General features: G+C 56.7%; 1 protein-coding gene and 1 pseudogene across 1 annotated transcript in view; both read right to left on the bottom strand.

Moving 5' to 3' along the window:
- ZNF14 (zinc finger protein 14) overlaps window positions 1-18,704 on the bottom strand; it is a 133,387-nt gene that overhangs the window by 30,280 nt on the left and 84,403 nt on the right. The window lies entirely within an intron of this gene.
- Window positions 13,509-18,449, bottom strand: LOC116479541 (uncharacterized; annotated as a pseudogene).

Consider the following 18,704-nt stretch of genomic DNA (forward strand, 5'->3'; position numbering starts at 1 on the left):
GACGGGGTTTCCCTGTGTTGGCCAGGCTGATCTCGAACTCCTGACCTCAAGTGATCCTCCTGCCAAGGCCTCCCAAAGTACTGGGATTACAGGCATGAGCCATCGTGCCTGGCCGATTTAGGAACTCTTTAAAAAATGTTTAAATAAAGCATTTTTGTATTGTCTTTTTTTTTTTTTTTCTTGAGGCAGAGTCTTGCTCTGTCGCCCAGGCTGGAGTGCAGTGGTGCGATCTCGGCTCACTGCAGCTTCTGCCTCCCAGGTTCAAGCGATTCTCCTGCCTCAGCCTCCTGAGTAGCTGGGATTATAGGCATGCACCACCACGCCTGGCTAATTTTTGTATTTTTAGTAGAGATGGGGTTTCACCATGTTGCCCAGGCTGGTCTTGAACTCCTGGCCTCAAGTGATCCACGTGCCTCAGCCTCCCAAAGTGCTGGGATACAGTACAGGTGTAAGCCACCATGCCCAGCCAATTTAGGAACGCTTTCTATATGTGGTAATACAGATACCTCAAAGCTAAAATAATATTCCTAAGCCTTTAACTTTTTAAGTAATGGAACGTTGTGTCTCAGCAGAATATTGAGTTGCCTTTCTTTTTTTTTTTGAGATGGAGTCTCACTCTGTTGCCCAGCCTGGAGTGTAGTGCTGCAATCTCGGCTCACTGCAACCTCCACCTCCCCGGTTCAAGTGATTCTCCTACCTCAGCCTCCCTAATAGCTGGGATTACAGCCACGCACCACTATGCCCAGCTAATTTTTGTATTTTTAGTAGAGACGAGGTTTCACCATGTGGGCCAGGCTGGTCTCGAACCCCTGACCTCAGATGAGCCACCCACTTCGGCCTCCCAAAGTGTTGGGATTATAGGCGTGAGCCACTGCGCCCAGCCAAGTTGCCTTTCTTCTCAACTAAAAATATGCCTGTTTGTATCACCATGGCCGTGCCTGTCTATTGTGTATTTTAATTCAAATCAAACTATTGTAATAGTTATGCTAATAACACATAAATAAGAGTTTAATAAATTTGTTTATTATATCAGTTATGTGATCTATGTAATTTCTCTTGTCTCTACTTCATTTTATATTCTCAGCCAGATGCCCAGTAGTGGTTTTATCTTTTTTTTTTTTCTTTTTTTTTGAGACGGAGTCTCGTTCTGTCGCCCAGGCTGGAGTGCAGTGGCGCGATCTCGGCTCACTGCAAGCTCCGCCTCCCGGGTTCACGCCATTCTCCTGCCTCAGCCTCTCCGAGTAGCTGGGACTACAGGCGCCCGCCACCACGCCTGGCTAATTTTTTGTATTTTTAGTAGAGACAGGGTTTCACCGTGGTCTCGATCTCCTGACCTTGTGATCCACCCGCCTCGGCCTCCCAAAGTGCTGGGATTACAAGCGTGAGCCACCGTGCCCGGCCGGCTTTATCTTTTTAAAGTGTGAGATAATCTCCCCACTTCTCCCAATTCTTCTTTCTTCTTTCACTCTTTTTTTGTTTCATTGTTTTTTGTTTTTTTTTTTTTTTTAGAAAGGGTCTCCCTCTGTCACCCGGGCTGGGGTGCAGCATTGTGATCGTAGCTCATTGCAGCCTCGCCTCAAGCGGTCCTCCTGCCTCAGCCTCCTGAGTAGCTGGGGCCACAGGCCCATGCTCCCACGCCTGGCTAATTTTTTCATTTTTGTAGAGATGGGGTCTGCTATGTTGGCCAGGCTGGTCTCAAACTCCCGGCCTCAAGTGATCCCCCCGCCTCTGCCTCCCAAAGTTCTGGGATTACAGGCATGAGCCACTTTACCTGGCCCCAAATGATGGCTTTCTTATTCTTTCATTCCTTCAACGTGGGTAAAGAACTAAAACAAAACAAAACCAACAAAGAGGGGAGAAGGGAAGGAAAGCATGTTAATTTGCTGCTCAAATGCCCCCAGATGTGGTGGTCATGTCAAGCTGACTTAATGTGTTTTTGATCTGTCACTGGTTTCCTTTGAGCGCTTCCCTACTTTCTGGCCTAACATAAGATGATGAACATAAGATGTTCCAAGCTTATTTTGTATTTTCTCTGCTCCAGCCCTGGAACCGGCCATTTTTCTTAGAAGCAGGGGTGGAGAGCATCCTCCCGCCGTGCACCTTCACTAGGCCCCAGTGGGAAGAACTGCTGCCCATCTGCTCAGGTGTGGTGAAACTAGCAAAGGGTCTCCTGGCTGCCTGGGGAGAGTCTCTGTATGTGGTCCCCAGCCCAGCCTGGGGGGTCTTGGGCTGGCTACCATGCTGCCTCTACTGTGTCTCTAGATCCAGGCTCTGCTGGAAGAGCCCTGAGAGGCCCAGCAGAAGGGGGAGACTGGTCTGACAAACATCCCTCTGTTCCTCTGGCTCCAAGGCTCAGGAATAGGGCCAGGTGACATGTCCAGGTGGTGCCAGGACCCCTCACTGTCCCCTTGGAGATGGGCCCCGACAGCCTTGTGGGGGCACCTGGAGCCTGAGGCTGACCGTCCCTCCCTGTGTCCTGGATGAGGAGCCCTGTCCTGAGAAGATCCCCAGGGGCTGGCCTGCGGGTGCAGCCACAGGAAGGGGAGGGTCTGTGGGCTGAGTAGGGGGGGCACTGGTAGAGGACTTTGGGCACTGCGTGTCAGTGGTCTGATCAGCGGGGGCCTTGTCATTAGGAACCTGGTCAGGGGATGGGTGTGGTGACTCATGCCTGTAATCCCAGCACTTTGGGACGCCTAAGCGGAAGGATCACTTGAGCTCGGGAGTTCTAGACCAGCCTGGGCAACATGGTGAAACCCCCTCTCTACTAAAAATACAAAAAGTAGCTGGGTGTGGTGGTGTGCACCTATAGTCCCAGCTACTCAGGAGGTGGAGGTGGGAGAATTGCTTGAGCCCAGGAGGTCAGCTCTGCAGTGAGCCAAGATTGTGCCACTGCACTCCAGCCTGGGCGACAGAGTGAGCCCTGTCTCAAAAAAAAAAAAAAAAAAAGTAAAGTCCGAAAAAAAAAAAAAATAGGAACCTGGTCAGGGAGGATTGGTCAACAGGGACTTGGTCATCCAAGGTCTGGTCAGTGGGGCCTTGTCATTGGGGAACTGGTCAGTGGTACCTGGTCAGCAGGGACTGGGTCAGTGGGTCCTGGTCAGCTGGCTGCTGGGTGACCTCAGGTAAACAGTTTATCCCTGATGCCTCCTTGCCTTCATCCCTGAGTCACAGCCCCCCAGAGGTCTACTGGGAGGAAGAGGTGAGAAGGTGAGTTGAATCCAGGCCTGCCCCTCAGACCTAGCACTTTACATACTACCTGAGTCCCCCAAGGGAGGGGCCAGCTCTCTGCCCTCTGCCCTCAGCCCTCTGCCCTCAGCTCTCTGCCCTCTGCCTTCAGCCCTCTGCCCCCACTCTGTCTGCATCCCCAGGACAGACCCATGTGGAGAGGGCAGAGACTGAGGAGCGCCCATGGATGCTCTGATGCTGACCATGGGCCCTAGGGTGACAGTGATGAGGATGTGGGTGTGCACGTGAGTGCGACACACACACTCACACATGTGTTCACCCACGCGGGATGCTCACATGCACAGACACATCACACATACTCAGGTTGACAGTTCAGGGGGTGGAGAATGCTGACTCTCGGCCCTTTGTGGGTACTGTGACCCCAAAACATCACCATGCCAAACGCCCACCTGCCTGCCTCTGTGTCATGCAGCAGTCAGAGGCACATCGGTGTCTGTGAGTGTTGGGCATGTAGGGCTCTTTTCTAGGCGAGAGGCACATCTCCGAACAGCTGCCAGATCTGACTCAAGAGCATGACCTGCTCTCTTCCTTCCCTGCTGACTTGGAGACAGTCACTACCTGGTGGGTGATGCTGGTCTCTGGGCAGCTGCCAAAGAGGGTCATTCCTGGGCACTCACCAGTGCTTGTTCTGTGCTGACCATGTACACAGTTGTCTTATTCATCCTCATGGTGACTCCAGGGGGTGGGTGCTGTCCCCAAGTATACCCATTCGACGGGTGAGACATCTGAGGTTATAGGGGCGGTCACTGGTCCAGGAACCCAGATGTGACCCTGGGCCATGCTCTCACCCCTGCCCTGTGCTGTGTGGGACTCACTCCCTTACGCGGTGCCCCTTATGCCCTTGATCCCAAATCTTTCTAAAATTTTCGACAGCAATAGGACAGAGCCTGGCCTTAGAAGAGCCCCTGTGGGTGGGGTGGAGGATGGTCTTCCATCCAGGTCTGTGTCCTAAGGTGAGCCCCTGCAAGAGAAGATCTCATCAACTCAGACTTCGGGTGCAGTCAGTGGGGGTCACTGTGGGACCCACTGGACATATGGGGTCTCCTGTCTGGGAGTAGGGTGGGGAGCCCTCTGTCCTTGGGCAGTTGTGGAAAATGAGGGCGCCCCGGAGGGTTGGCTGGAGGGTGATGATCATTCCTCCTCTTCACCGTGGACTAGGGCTCTTCCCCACAAGGCCCTTCCTCTGTCTGTTCCTCTACAGGCCTCCCCCTTTCTTTGTTCCTAATGTTCACGGGATGGGGCCCTCTGGGGTTCTCCAGGACCAAGTCCTCAGAGTTCTTGTTCTTTCTCAGTGACCCTGGAACATGAGGCTCCTTCCTGTACTGACAGCTCAGAACTTGGGATCCACTGTCCCTCCACCTGAGACATCTTCATGAGCAGAGAGGCTGCGTGGACCCCAAACCAAGCACTCTCCCGTTTGGCTGGTGTTATTCTTGAAGCAGCGTCACTGGCCAGAGGGAGTGGAGATGGGGATGAAATGGAGCAGTCACGAGGTGTCTTGTTCCCTGTAAGAAACTGGGCATCTTCATGGTCCCTGCATGATCCCAGGAGGCTGAGCATATGGAGCTGTCTGATCCCTGACCCCAGTCTACCTGCAGGTGTCTGAAATAGCGCACCACAGGCCCCTCACCCTCGGCAGATGGACACCGTTCCTCCCGTATGTGCCTGATTCAGGGCATTTGGGGACAATGGGCCTCTGTGTCCAGGTCCCCCTGTTCTCAAATCCTCAGGAAGAAGCCCACCTCTGGCTGGGGCAGGGACTCCAGAGACCCCAGCAGGCATGGGGACCCTAGGTCTGGCCCCTTTTCACCCGGAGCGGTGGTGGCATGGGGTTCATCTGGCCGGCGGCGTCTCAGAGTTGGGTGGAAGCGGTTTGGGTGTTCTCTGAAGCACCCAGGTGCAGTGTGGCCTTTGGACAATGTTGTCTCGCAGGATGGACATGGAAAAGGATTACAGCTGCTCTGCCCGCGCAGGAGCGGAACATCATTGACAAGTGTGAGGAGGTCCGGGTCGGGCTGTCTCTCGAGGGAGGCGAGGCCACCCGTCTCCAGCTGTATCCTGGTTGGAGTGTCCTGGGCTCCCTCTGGATGCAGGACCAGGACCAGCTGCTGGGAACTTCATGCCCCCACACCCCTCACCTTGGCCCCCTCACCCTGAATCCCCTCTGGGTCACAGGGATGCCGAGCGGAGGTGCCTGCAGACGCGGGGCCTGAGGATATTGACAGCTACAAAGTCACCGATCACCTCGGGATTCCGCAGTGAGTCCTCTGTTCCCACCCTCACCACCCAGGGATGGGTTTTGTTTTTAGAAAGGCCTCACTGAGGCAGGACACATCTCCCCAGCTCGTGCCAACCTCCTTTCTAGCGTAGAAACTCCTCCCCTGTTAAAGTCCTTTAAATGCTCAAACTGCCTGCTTTGGGTTCCTATTGAACTTATACTCCACCCTGTGGTACAGGGGCTAATATGCTGGACTTTTACGACTTCAGCCCAGGTTCGATTCCTGGTCAGGGAACCAGTGCCACTTGTCTTATTTGCATGACTCTTTAACCTTTGAGAGGTGAACCCGGAAAATCTGCAACAGGTCTCAGTTAATTTAGAGAGTTTATTTTGCCAAGGTTGAGGATGTGCCCATGATGGTCTCAGGAAGTCCTGACGAATGTGCCCAAGGTGGTTGGGACACAGCTTGCTTTTTTTTTTTTTTGAGACGGAGTCTCACACTGTCACCTGGGCTGCAGTGCAGTGGCGCGATCTCTGTTCACTGCAACCTCTGCCTCCCAGGTTCAAGCAATTCTCATGCCTCAGCCTCCTGAGAAGCTGGGATTACAGGCACCCGCCACCATGCCCAGATAATTTTTTGTGTCTTTTTTTTTTTGAGACAGAGTCTTACTCTGTTGCCCAGGCTGGAGTGCAGTGGTGCCATCTCAGCTCACTGCGAGTTCCACCTCCTGGGTTCACGCCATTCTCCTGCCTCAGCCTCCCAGGTAGCTGGGACTATAGGCGCCCCCCACCACCCCTGGCTACTTTTTTTGTATTTTTTAGTAGAGACGGGGTTTCTCTGTGTTAGCCAGGATGGTCTCAATCTCCTGACCTCGTGATCCACCAGCCTCGGCCTCCCACAGTGTTGGAATTACAGGCGTGAGCCACTGCGCCCGGCCCACAGCTTGCTTTTATACATTTTAAGGAGACATGAGACATCAATCAATATATGTAAGAAGTATATTAGTTCCATCCAGAAAGGTAGAGACAACTCAAAGCAAGCCCCCACCCCCCGGGGGAGGTAGATGGAGGCTGGGAGATCAGACCTTGCAGGGCACTTGGGGACATCAGGTGGGACAGGCCCCAGGTGCACCCTCAGTGCACTGGGCAGGTCTCAGGATCCTGGCCTGGTAATGTGGTCACTCCCTCGAGGGCTGCTGTTGGGGCCCAGTCACCCACACTGGGCCATACATGTCCTTTCTCAGGACTGGACATTCTCAGCTCCCGCAGAGGGCACTGCCTCTAGCCCAGGAGGGGCAGCCCCGTTGTGTAGCCCAAGCCCATGCTCTACAGGACCCTAGTGGTCCCTGCCCCACCCACACACCCCTCTTCTCCCAGGTCCTGTCCCTTCACAGGTGTCAGCCCACAGGGAGACCCTCTTCCTACCTTCCCTGTGTGTCTCCTGGGCTGAGACCAGGGGTGGGGCGGGAAGAGACATGGCTGGTCCTTCCCTAGGACCGCTAGGGGAGGAGGAGGACAGCTCTCGGCCCAGCACAGGCCCTCAGCTCTGTCTGGGTTGCCTTACGGTGAGACAAAGCTGCCATCCATCAGTGCTCTGGAGGCAAAGGTAAGACCTGCTGCCTGAGAGGCTGGTCCAGGGGCAGGAGGACTTGGCAGGTGGTCAGCAGCCTGTGGGCACCAGCGATGGTGAGTGGGAGTGACAGGCTGTCCCTGCGAGGGGTGGCAGTTCCTACTGTACCTGACTCCAAGACTCTGTCACCATTGGTGGTTTGACCAAACTCCAAACTGAGAACCACAGTCACGGTTCAGGTGTTGCTGTCTGCTTGCACCAGGACCCCACCTGGAGGCTGGTACTTGACCAAAGTCCGGTGTCTGTGGCCTGAGGATGGCATGTCCCAGGTCATGAGGCCAGGTCATGGACGCCTGTTCAGTCAGAGGGTCTCAGTCCCCGGGGCCTGCCCTTTTCTGGTTCTTTTTGTGGTTCAGTCCCGTCAGGGCCTTGGAGCCCACGATACAGCTTCCAAAGTCTGCTCCAGGAAGCCTTGGCAGCTCCTCTAAACTGTGGTGATAGTTGACAGCAAAGACGTCAGGAGATGAGAGGCACAGAGAAATGGCTCCAGATGCTTCAAGACGGGCAGGGATATAGGAGTGGCAAGGAGATGACATGGGGAGGGAGGGCCCCCATGACCACTCTCTACAGAGTCAGGGGGATGGGCTCCCATGGCTGGGTCCTGGCACTGCCTGCCTCTCAGAGGGTGGGTGACACACTGTCCTCACCCGTGACAGCAGGTCTGGTCACCAGCTTTCCTGTTTGTCCCTGCAAACCTCAACTTGCAGGAGACATTGTGATGCCGGGCATGAGCCAGCACTAGCTCAGCAATAGGGACACCCCCTGGCGAACTGAAGGAATAGGTCAAGATGAGAATTCATAACTCTGAATCGTGGGAGGGAGGCCTGGTCCTAGGTAGACCGCACCCCTCCTGAAAAACCAACAAGTCAAAGGCTGGAGACTTCCAGAATCCTCAGGCTCCCATCCTCCCTGGGGCTGCCCCAGAGCCTGTTTCTCCAGAGTGTTCTGTCCCAAGTTGACAGACAGCGTGTATAAAGGCATTCTCCGTAGATGTGGGGCCAAGTGTGGTCACACTTCCTGGATGTCGAGAAGGTGAAGGCAGAGAACTGGTGGAAATATGAGGTATGACCCTTCCGAAGTCAGCCAGAGCAGGACAAACAGGCCAGGCTGTGTTGGGAGCCCAAGCCTCCAGCTGGAGGGAACGCAGAGCCTGGGTTGAAGGTGGAGGGGGCGTGGTCAGATGGACATCCTGGGCAGAGACGGTGATGTCAGCACCAAAGGTGAGCTGAGCTCCAGGACTAGTTGGATTGTAAGGAACCAAGCCAGAGGAGGAGCTTTCTGCAGAAGGAAACCAACCAACCTTCCTTCCTTCCTTAAGGGCTGCCTGTGGACGACTGCCGTGTGGGGCAGTGAGTCTTCTCTCTGTTCAGAGGCTGCTTCTTCTTCTTGGCCCTGCGCTGGAGGTCATGAAGATGAAGGGAAAGAGGTCCCCCCGGGAACTTCCACCAGATCAACCTGGATGTCAGCCATACACTACGAAACCACATGGTGTTCTGGCCACAATACAGTGTCAAGTAAGGCTTGCAGGGCTGGAGAGTTCCTGGGGAGATGGGGTGAACCAGAGGGATGGGAGCTTCACCAGAGCAGAGGCAGGGGTCACCCAGGAGGGGTGACAGAGCCACCAAAAGCTTTCCAGGCCCAGGGAGCAGCTAGCACAATGGACTGAGTGCCTTCCTGGCTGCAAGCCCTGGGCCTGGCTGGGATATGTGGGGCCAGAGCCCAAGTGGCTCCCGAGCAGACAGAGAGCAATGAACAAAATCATGAGAAATGGTGGAAAGTTCGGTGACCTACGGGAGGGCGGCAGGATGAGGGGCTCGGGAGCCTTCCCAAGCAACACTGACAACACCAAATGCCAGGACGATGTGGGGCCCCGGGGACCCTTGTCCCTGCCAGGTGGGAATGCGACAGGGCACAGCCCCTTTGGGAGCCCGTTGGGCGGCTCTTCACGAAACTCAGTGGACTCGCGCCACATGTCCCAGAAGAGTCTCAGAGACTGATCCCACTGATTTGAAAACTGATGGCCTTGTAAAACCTGCATGCCATGTCCACAGCTTGATTCACCGTCACTCACAGTTGAAGGCCACCAAGACAATCTTCAACACGGGAATAGTAAAATCCACTTTTACCAAAACATTTCATAAAACTCAGTGACCCTGAAGAGCTCACTGCTTATTCTGCATGTCATCTGGACCTGGAATTGGATTCCTTGTTGGAACATGATAGAACAAAGCAGCATCCGTGTGAACTCAAGCCCTCTTTTCTCTCTTTCCTAGGCTGCAGCATGTCTTTCTTGTCCTGGTGGCGTATTCTGCACCTAATCCCGTGAGTATTCCCAGGCAACAATATTCCTAGGTCACATTCCCATATTCATAGGCATGGGTGTCTTGGGTCGGGGGTGTCATTGCTTCTTTAAAATTCAGTATCTGACACCTACCAAGACGCAGCGGGTAGGACTCAAGCTCGCTGCTGGCTTGAACATTCAAGCAAGGCAGAGAGGGAGGGTCTCACAGGGGTCATGCTGAGATGGAGAGGGCTCAGGCACAGACTCCTGGTCTAACCTGAGCCTGACCTCCAATCTCAGAACAAGAAATGACACCCTCCTCCTGGGCTTGCCCCAAGGCCCAGGAGCTGGTCAGTGTCCCAAAATGGTCCTCCCAGGAGGCATTTTTGACAAGTTCCCAAAGTGCTTGATGGACGTCGCTCTTGTCACGAAATCAGTGTGGATCCCGCAGAAGCTGTTTCTTCATTGGAAAACTGGCAGGGATCCAATATCCCCTCCGCCCGAACCCCACTGGAGCACAGCAGACAGGGAGGGGGTTCCCGAAGTGCCTGCTCCCACTGTGCCCCAGTTTCCAGATCACTCCTGGAGGGACAGCCACTGAGCTGGCTCCATGGGCTGCACACACAGGGTCTGGACCCAGCCTCCCTCTCATACCTGGCAGGCAGCCCCTGGGTCTTCCCAGGACCCTGTATGCGGTGGGCCCCCAGCCCGCCCTGTTGGCCAGCCTAGCTCACAGATGCTGTCCCAAGCCTGGCACGGTGGCCTTCCTGGCCTGGCATCTGAGGGGGAGGGACATCCATGGTCCTCTCCTATGTCGTCTCGGGCCACGTGGGCTTGGACGCTCGCTACAGGAGTCTCTCTGGACTCCTTGTCAACTGAGACGTGCGTGACCTGCTCAGTCCTGACACCCAGTGTCAGGAGAGGGGTGAAGAGGCTGCACCCCAAATCCCCCAGGGCCTGTGGCAGGCCTCCCCAATGATATCAGTCCTCTCAGGTGACCTCAGTGCTCCCAGGTGACATGCTTCCATGGTGACTCTGGCTCTTGCAGGAGCTGGGCGATTGCAGGGCCATGAGGCGCATTGCTGCCACTCTCCTCTATCTGCCCGGAAAAGACATCTTCTGAGTGCTGGCCCAGCTGCTGGCTGGTGAGAGGCACTCCTCGCAGGGTAGGTGGACAGCTGCCCACGGGGACTCACACAGCCAGGCCTGGGGATGGTCACCCTGGCTAGGTTATCCCAGCTTCCAGGCAAGGAGACTTCCTTGGGTCCCCAGCTCATTTGGAGCCTCTAGGATGTTGCCTGCTGTGGGTCATGCAGGAGCCTGGGACTGGATAGGGACCCCCATACCCAGAGTTAGATGCCTCTCATCCCCATCAGCAGAGGGCATCGCAGCCTCCCTGCGGCTGCCTTCTGTATCCCGGAGCCTCGGTCCTCCAGCCCCGACTTTGCGCAGGCAACGCTCACCTCCCTGAGGGTCCTCCTGCTTCCTGGTGGCTGCCTGTGCTCCTAGCCATCCTCGCCATCCTTGGACAGGCAGATGAAACCCAGACAGTAATGCTTCCTCGTCGCATGTCCCCTAGCCTGACTCCGTGAATGTCCAGAAGACAGTAATGCACCCCCAGCACCCACCCCGCTCACCCTGCTGGCCCCTGCCTGCCATGTTCCTCCCTCTCGGCCTCCACGACAGGCCTCTCCTCCTAATACCTCAGCTCAGGGCCCCACTGGGCAGCTCCTCCCGCCAGGATCCAGGGGACATTCCTGCCCCTCCCCACCCTGGGCCAAGGCTGCATGCGGGAGTGGCCAAATGGGAGGGTGGGAGGCCTGGGGGTCTGAGGACCCCTGCCAGTGCCAGCTCTTCCAGCTGACGGCTCCACATCTTGGGAGCAGGCTTTGATTTTGTGATAGGTTGCGGGCTCTCAGGATTCTGCAGTTCAAATTGTGCCAGGCTCCAGAGACTCTAAGCCCACCTGGGACATGTGCTATGCACATCATCCCCAAAGCTTATGAGGACTTGGTGAGGAGACGGTCCCCTCGGCTCTTCCCCAGAGGCTTGGGGATCAAGGGTAGAGGGAGGTTCTGGCTCCTCCTCATGGCGGGGTGGGAGGTCGAGTCCCAGCAGGGGCCAGACCTGGGATGTGGAGTTCTCCGTGGGATTGTAGTTGGGTTTCCTTTTTCTGCTCTGGAGCAGGCAGAGGCTCTGGGACGGGGACTGGGCTCTGGCTGAGCTGGGCTAAGGGAAGTGTGTCCACTGAAGGTCCATGCGGGGGGCAGGTGTGGCGGGGTGCCCTGGGGACCGCCCAGTGTTCTGCCCCTCAGGGAAGGGCTGCAGAGGGGCCTGAAATAGGGATGTTTTGGCGGCAGCCCAAGGGGCCCTGAGGGCCTCTGCTCCTCCCATCAGGACAAGGATGAGCTGCGTGCCCAGAATTCCATGTTTACACTGGCTCCTCTGGTGCTTTAAATGGGGGTAATAAGGCACTGGAAGCTCCCAGCCCAGGGACCCTCCTGCCCCGCGCTGCCTGACTCCCCCAGCCCAGGGGTCTGGCTTCCCCAGGAGGACCTGGCTCACCCCCACCCAGCAGGAGGCACAGGCGGGTCCCCACAGGGCACACAAGCCAGGCAACACCTGAGAGGGGGCATCCCACAGCAGAGGCCAGGGCCAGTTCTAAACTCGGAAGAGCCCAGGGAACTCCAAGGCCCTGGGGAGCCCCTCCCTCCAGGAGCCACATCCCTGCTGAGATGAGTCCCCTCCGTGGGGAGCTGCAAGATCTCTTCTGACCCAGCCTCACGGTGGCAGCTCATCCCACGGGGAGGGGTTCCTGGCACTCCAGGGGACTGAAACCACAGTGGGCCCTGCTTAGGCCACCAGCTCCCAGCCTGGAAGGGCCAGGTCTTCTCACACCTGCTGTCCCCACAGATCCCCTTCGGGTTCAGCCTGAAGATGAAGGATGCAGTAATGGCAATGGCGCCCATGGCCTTCAAGGTTCACAGAAGCAAGTCACCCTGTGTCTGAGGTTTCCTGGGGAGCTTACGGGACAGAGCCTGGCTGGCCTGAGGCCACTGTCCCCATGACCTTCTGCTCTCATCAGAAGGATGGCCAGGCCTGGCCTGTAGGGCTGTGCAGGGCATAGTGAGTTCTCCCAGACCCTGAGCCCACCCTTGAAATGAGTGATCCATGTGAAAGGTGGGAGTGTGGTGGGCACCTCCCTGCCCGGGCCTCCCCAGGCCATGGCCTCCTGTGCACAGCTGGACCCCAGGGGTGGCCACAGAAGGACCCAGTGCTGCCCAGCGGGAGATGGCAGTGTTGGAAATGGGGTGTGGACACCAACCCCTCCCAGGAACCCCTCCCGGCCTGATGCCCTTCTTGTCCCTTGAGTGACCATGAACCTGTCCCAGTCCAGCCTGTGGGAGGGAGTTCTTTCAGGACCAGTTCTCCCAGGCCTGGGCCCTGGAGGATGCCACAGTGCTCAGGCACTCTGAGGCCTTTGTGGGGGAACTGATGAGCCAGTGCTGGGACCTGCCACCCCCTGGTGGGCTCCAGCACCAGGTCCCCTCCCAAGTCATCCTTTGGAGCATCCGATAGTGGAGAGGGCCCCAGCCCCACCAGCCCTACTACCTGGCCCTTCCTCCTGCACCTCTTTTTCTGCCTTTTCCTCCTCTACACTAAGCAGCTTCTGGGCAGGTGCTGAGCGCATATGTACTGGACATGCTGCTTAGACAGGCAGGGGCTAGAGAAAGACCCCTCAATGCCCCTTATGCTTTTTACATCCTCCCTCCTGAGAGGATGCCCAGGACCTCTCACCTGAGAGGTGCGAGCTCCCTGAACCACCATCCCAACATCAACAGATGCCAAGAGGAGCAGGGGCCGCTCACTCCAGAGTGCCCCTCCAAGGATGTCAGGGCAATAAGCCTTGAGCCAGGGGAACAAGAGAATCAGTGTCACTGACCCAGAGGATTCGGGGAGAGGACACGGGTAGGAGCCCTGGCCAGAGCCAGATCCAAGAGTTCAGCCAGGTGTGGGAATGGTCCAGTCCAGGCATGGAGTGGACGGTCCTGGAGGGCAAAGGGGGCCCCGTGCCTGGGACCATCTCACCCACTGTGGAGACAGTGTCTCCTGTGAGGTGGCAAGGGGGCTAGGTGACAGCCAAGTCCTCTCCCACCTGGTTCTGAATCAGGGCTGCTACCCAGGCCGCACAGCCCTGGGATGAGGAGGTGAAGGAGGAAGTCTGGAGCCAGCCTGAATCCTAAGCCACTGCCCCAGGAGTGACATGAGGTGCCCCAACGGCTCCCCGTGCCCCGAGGGATCCACACACCCCTTGCTCTGTGATCAGCAGCCTGCAGGGGTGTCCTCAGAGTCAGACTCAAGAAGCCACGCAGGAATGCCAAGGACACCAGAAACTCAGGTCTGTGGGGCCCAGCCTTGTGAGGACTTAATGGACTTGGAGGAGAAGCTGACCCCTCGCATCTGCTATTTTTTCAGCCAAACCCGATCGAGAGTCCTTGGTATCCAGGCCTCTGTGAGCATAGCCCCTCTGCAAGGGAGATGGGCTGGCCCGCCGCTGCCTACCAGCTTAGCTCCAGGGGCCCATGCAGCCAGCCCCTTACCCCGGAATGCAACCCTGGTCCTCTCCCACCCTGACCTGGCTGGCAGTCTCCAAGACTGAGGCCCAGGGGCACGAAGGAGCTTCCAGAAAGCTCAGGGCAGCAGGTTGCTCTCTGGGGATCCTGAGGATTCAGAATGGACCCATGCATTTTCTGAACTCCCTCCCGAAGCTGCCCAGAGACTTGGCTGTCAGAGATCCATGCTTCCGTTTGTAAAATTTTGAACAGGGATGCTGTGCTCTGTCCCTTCCACATCCACCCTACACAGCCCCAGGACCATCAGTGGGGCCCAGCCCTGCAACCCCATCTTGGCCACAACACTAGGCCCTGCTGGGCCCCGTGAAAACTGAGAGGCAGGTCCAGAGATAAGTCCCTTGCATGGGGGCACTTGCATTGGACCCCTCTTGGTGGGCAATGACTAGCATGGCATGGAAGGAGCCAGGGCAGCTCCCAGCCAGTTGCTCTGCAGCCCCAGATGGCTCCTGGGCGTTATGAAGTCCTTCTCAACAGGGAAGCTGATCCCTTTCAGGCTGCCAGAGGGAGGGGTGAACGTGGTGTCCTCCCAGCCCTGGCCAGCCAGGAGCATGCCCTATGGCCTCTGATTTGACTTGTTGGACACAGTCCCCTCCCAGGGCACAAGTCCTAGGTCCAGATGGGCCCGGCCTCAACCCCAGCTCTACTTGGTAGGGGAAGGCACCAGGGGTGCCATGGGCCTTTAGTTGCAGCAGGGATGGCCATGCAGGGGACATGGCACACCTCACCCAGTTGTTGTACCATTTCAGGTCAGAGAACCCCGGCAAGAACTTGCTGCAGGAACACGAGGTGCTAAGCCTGTGCGGGAGCAGGACATCAAGGGCTGTTCAAGAGCATCCATGGCTATAGTGACTGTGGCCTCTTCTCAGCCTCGTCTGTGCCGGGCAGGTGATCTATGACTCCAAGCTGGGACTGGCAGGTGATGGTGGCCCCAGCATCTCAGCCACGCTGCCAACATGCTGTCGGGAGGCTTTGAGGCCATGCCCGGTATGCTGCCCACCTCCTTGAGACCCCTTCCTGACACTTTCCAGCCAGTGCTACAGCCGCAGCACGTGCCACCACTGAATACCTTTCAGCAGCCGGTGCAGGCTTCAGACGGCAGGCGTGCCCGACAGCCATGGCCTCAGCAGCTCTTTCGTGGCAACCAGGACAGTCAGGGCAGTGATGGTGATGATGCCTAGGACGACAAGTGGGATGGCAACTCCATGACGGTGGATGAGCCTAGTGGCGGTTCACACCTGGTCCTCAGTGGCTCCCTGGGCCCCCGTGGTGGCAACAGCTTGGCCACCATGAGGCGCAGTCTCAACCGCTTTCCCACCTGTCAAGTCAGGCAGGGAGGTCTTGTGCTTGGCGAGGCATTGGGCTCTGTGAAGGATGGGGACAAGGTGTGCGTGGCTCTGTGGCTCTATGGCCTCAAGTGGCAGGAGAACCCCTACTCCTTCCAGTGCACTACCAGCAACACCGCTCAGTAGAACAAGTTCAAGGGCATGAATATCGTCCTCTCCTGCAAGCTGGTGACCGTGCACAGGCAGGTCCCAGTGCATGGCGCAACAAGCACTTGGACCGGCTGGATGCGTGTCTGGTGACATTCCTGGCTATGTCTGTGCCCCACCTACCTGAGAAGTGGGCCACGGGCTGCTTCCAGGAGGACTTCATCTCCAAGCACAGGAAGAGCACGATCTGCGGGATGAGCTACACGGCCGGCCGCCCAGTGCTGGCGCAGTGCCACGTCCTCCAGCACTTCCTGATGTGCCTCAGCAGCACCAAGAGAAGGCCTGGAAACAAGGCAAGAAGGCCTTCTGTATGGCGCAGCACCTCTTGAGGAAAGAAAATAAGAAAACTGCCTCTGATCCAAGCAGAGCAGGTCAGCGAGAAGGTGGGCATCACTTGGGGGAGTGGATGTGGGTATCGAAGCTGAACACTGGATACATGGCCTGGTCATGGGAGGTGGGTGGTGCGAGAAAGGTGACGTGGTGGGTGCCAGCTCGTTCCTGACCCTCAGCACTCCACCACCACCGCCCTCGACCTGCAGGAGGTGGAGAGCATGACTGACAGCTTCATAGGCTTTCTCAAGAAGGTGGATGACGGTGCTGCTGCTCAGCCACAGGGCATGGAGTTCACGGCAAGCAGGTGGGGGGCTTTGAGAAGCAGCATCAGCAGGGGGCCAGCCCTCCTGTGGCCTCAGCCAGGCTTTGGAGTGGGCCCAGCAGGCCTTCTGGGTGGGCCTGAACCAGCCCATCACCTTCACCAGAGGTGCCTACGATACCATCATCAAGCTCTTCCCAGATTGGCCCAGGCAGGACCTGGATTCTGTCTCGGACCTGTTACTGCTGTCCGAGTGGCAACGCATCAAATTCCCAGACATCCTCCACGTTCACAGAGGAGCTCTTACCAAAGTCACGGGGAGCAGGAGACTCGTGGCAGGAGGAATGATGGAGGTGCAGGGGCTGATGGCGTTCAGGAGCGTGGGACACGAGTTCTTTGGCCACTTTGGCTGAAATTCACCATCTCCATCCAATTCGAGGGAGAGATTTGAGATCACAGATGCAGCAATTTTTACGAGCGCAATATATTTTTTTCCAAAAATCGATCTAGAATTTGGAAGCAGCTCTTTATAAAGATGAGAGTGTTGAGTGACTGGATGTTGGATTGGGGACTTTTTCCAGTTCAAGGATAATTTCTACAGCAGAATAAAAACTGCTATCAAAGAGCCATGGCCAACTATTTGTGGTAGTACAAGGATGGTTTTGTGTTCAACTGAGGCCAGTTTAGAATAGAGAATTATGTGGGAAATAAACAGAGAACATGGCGATGGAACCATGTGTTGTAACTTCGTAGGCATCCATACTATGGAAGTTCCTTCCTCCTCTCCTTCTTGCTGCCTGTGCCTCCTCCCAGCATCGGGCATCCCCACATCCTGAGCCTGTGCTGGGAGAGATATAAAGGACACCATTGGCTATAGGCTGGAGGACTGGCACAGTCAGGGGAGCCCGTGAAGTCACAGTGGCCCCTGAAGACCAGTCCTGGGATGACTGGGTCCAACTGACCAGGCCCCTGCTGACCAGGGCCCCATGGACTGGGCCTCTGCCATGACCTGGCCCTCACTGAATGGGCCCTGATGATCAGGACCCCACTGAAGAGTCCCCCCTGATGAGGCCCCACTGACCAGGCCTTACTGACTGGGCTCCCCCTGACTAGGCCCCGGCTGACCAGGTTGTCACTGACCAGGCCCCACTGGCAGCTGCTCCACCCCCCAGCCAAGCCAGGTCCCCACTGATTGGGTCCAGTGATCAGTCAGCCAGTGGCCAGAGCTGCACCGACCAGGTCCCCGCCGATCAGTTACCTATTAACCAAGCTCCTGAAAACCAGGTTCGCACTGACCGGGCACAAGACCCCACAGACTAGGTCTTTGTGACAAGGCCCTCACTGCCCGGACTCCACTAACTAGGCCTCATGAATGAGACTTTCACTGATAATGTCTTTGCTAGTCATGCCTCCACTGTCCGGGCTTCTAGTCATCATGTCCCCTTGGGCCACGTCCCTCCTGACTGAACAGGCCCACACTTGAACAGGCCCCCAATGTCTATTCCCCGCACTGACTAGGCCCTCACATCCAAGTCCCAATGACCAGATATTCTGGCCAGGTTTTCACCGACTAGGTCCCACTGCCAGACTCTAAGAACTAGGCCCCACTGGCCAGGCCCCCTCTGACCAGGTTTCTGCTGACAAGAACCTGCTGAAAGGTGTTCGCTGACTAGGTCAGTCCTAACCAGATCATCCATGATCAGGTCCCCACTGATTGTGTTTCCACTGACCAGGCCCAAAAGGACTAGGCCCCAGTGACCAGGCCCATCACTGAGCAGCCGCTGCTGACAAGGTCCCCATGGAACAGGCCCCCACTGTCAGGCCCCCACTGACTAGGCCACAGTGATTATGTCTCAGCTGACCAGGCCCTGATGATTAGGTTTAATGGGCAAAACCTTCGTTGACCAGGTCCCACTGGCCAGGTCGCCACCGACCAGGTCCCCATAGATGAGACCCTGAGTTACCAGGACCCCACTGACCAGACCTCCACAGACTAGGCCCCAATAACCAAGGCCCACTGACCAAGCCCTCACTCGCTGGGCTCCAACTGATGAGATTCTGACTGACCAGGCCCTTAATGACCAGACTAGGTCATTTATTGACTAGGCCCCACTACCCAGGACCCCAATTACCAAGCCCCCACTAACCAGGTCCCAAGTCACCAGACCCCCACTAACTGTCCCAACTGACAAGGCCCCACTGCCGAGGCTTCCACTGACCACGTCCACACTGACCAGGCCTCAAGAGATGAGGCCTGACTTACCAAGAACCCACTGACCAGAGAGACCTCCACTGACTGGGCCCAACTGACAAGGGCCCCACCGACAGGGACCAACTAACAAGGTTCCAACTGACCATGTTTTTACTGACCAGACTTTACTGAATAGGCCTCACAGCTCAGTATCCAGTGACCAGACCCTCACTGACTAGGTCTCACTCTAAGGCCTCAAGTGACCAGGCCTCACTATCCAAGACACACTCATGAGGCTTCCACTGCCAGGCCCCCACTGACTGGGCCCAACTGATGAGGCCCTCACTGACCAGGTCCTTCACTGATGAGGTTCCAACTGACCAGGTCCTTAGTGACCAGACCTTTACTGACCAGCCCCTACT

The sequence above is a fragment of the Hylobates moloch genome, unplaced genomic scaffold (assembly GCF_009828535.3).
Source record: "Hylobates moloch isolate HMO894 unplaced genomic scaffold, HMol_V3 SCAFFOLD_12, whole genome shotgun sequence".
Lineage (NCBI taxonomy): Eukaryota > Metazoa > Chordata > Mammalia > Primates > Hylobatidae > Hylobates > Hylobates moloch.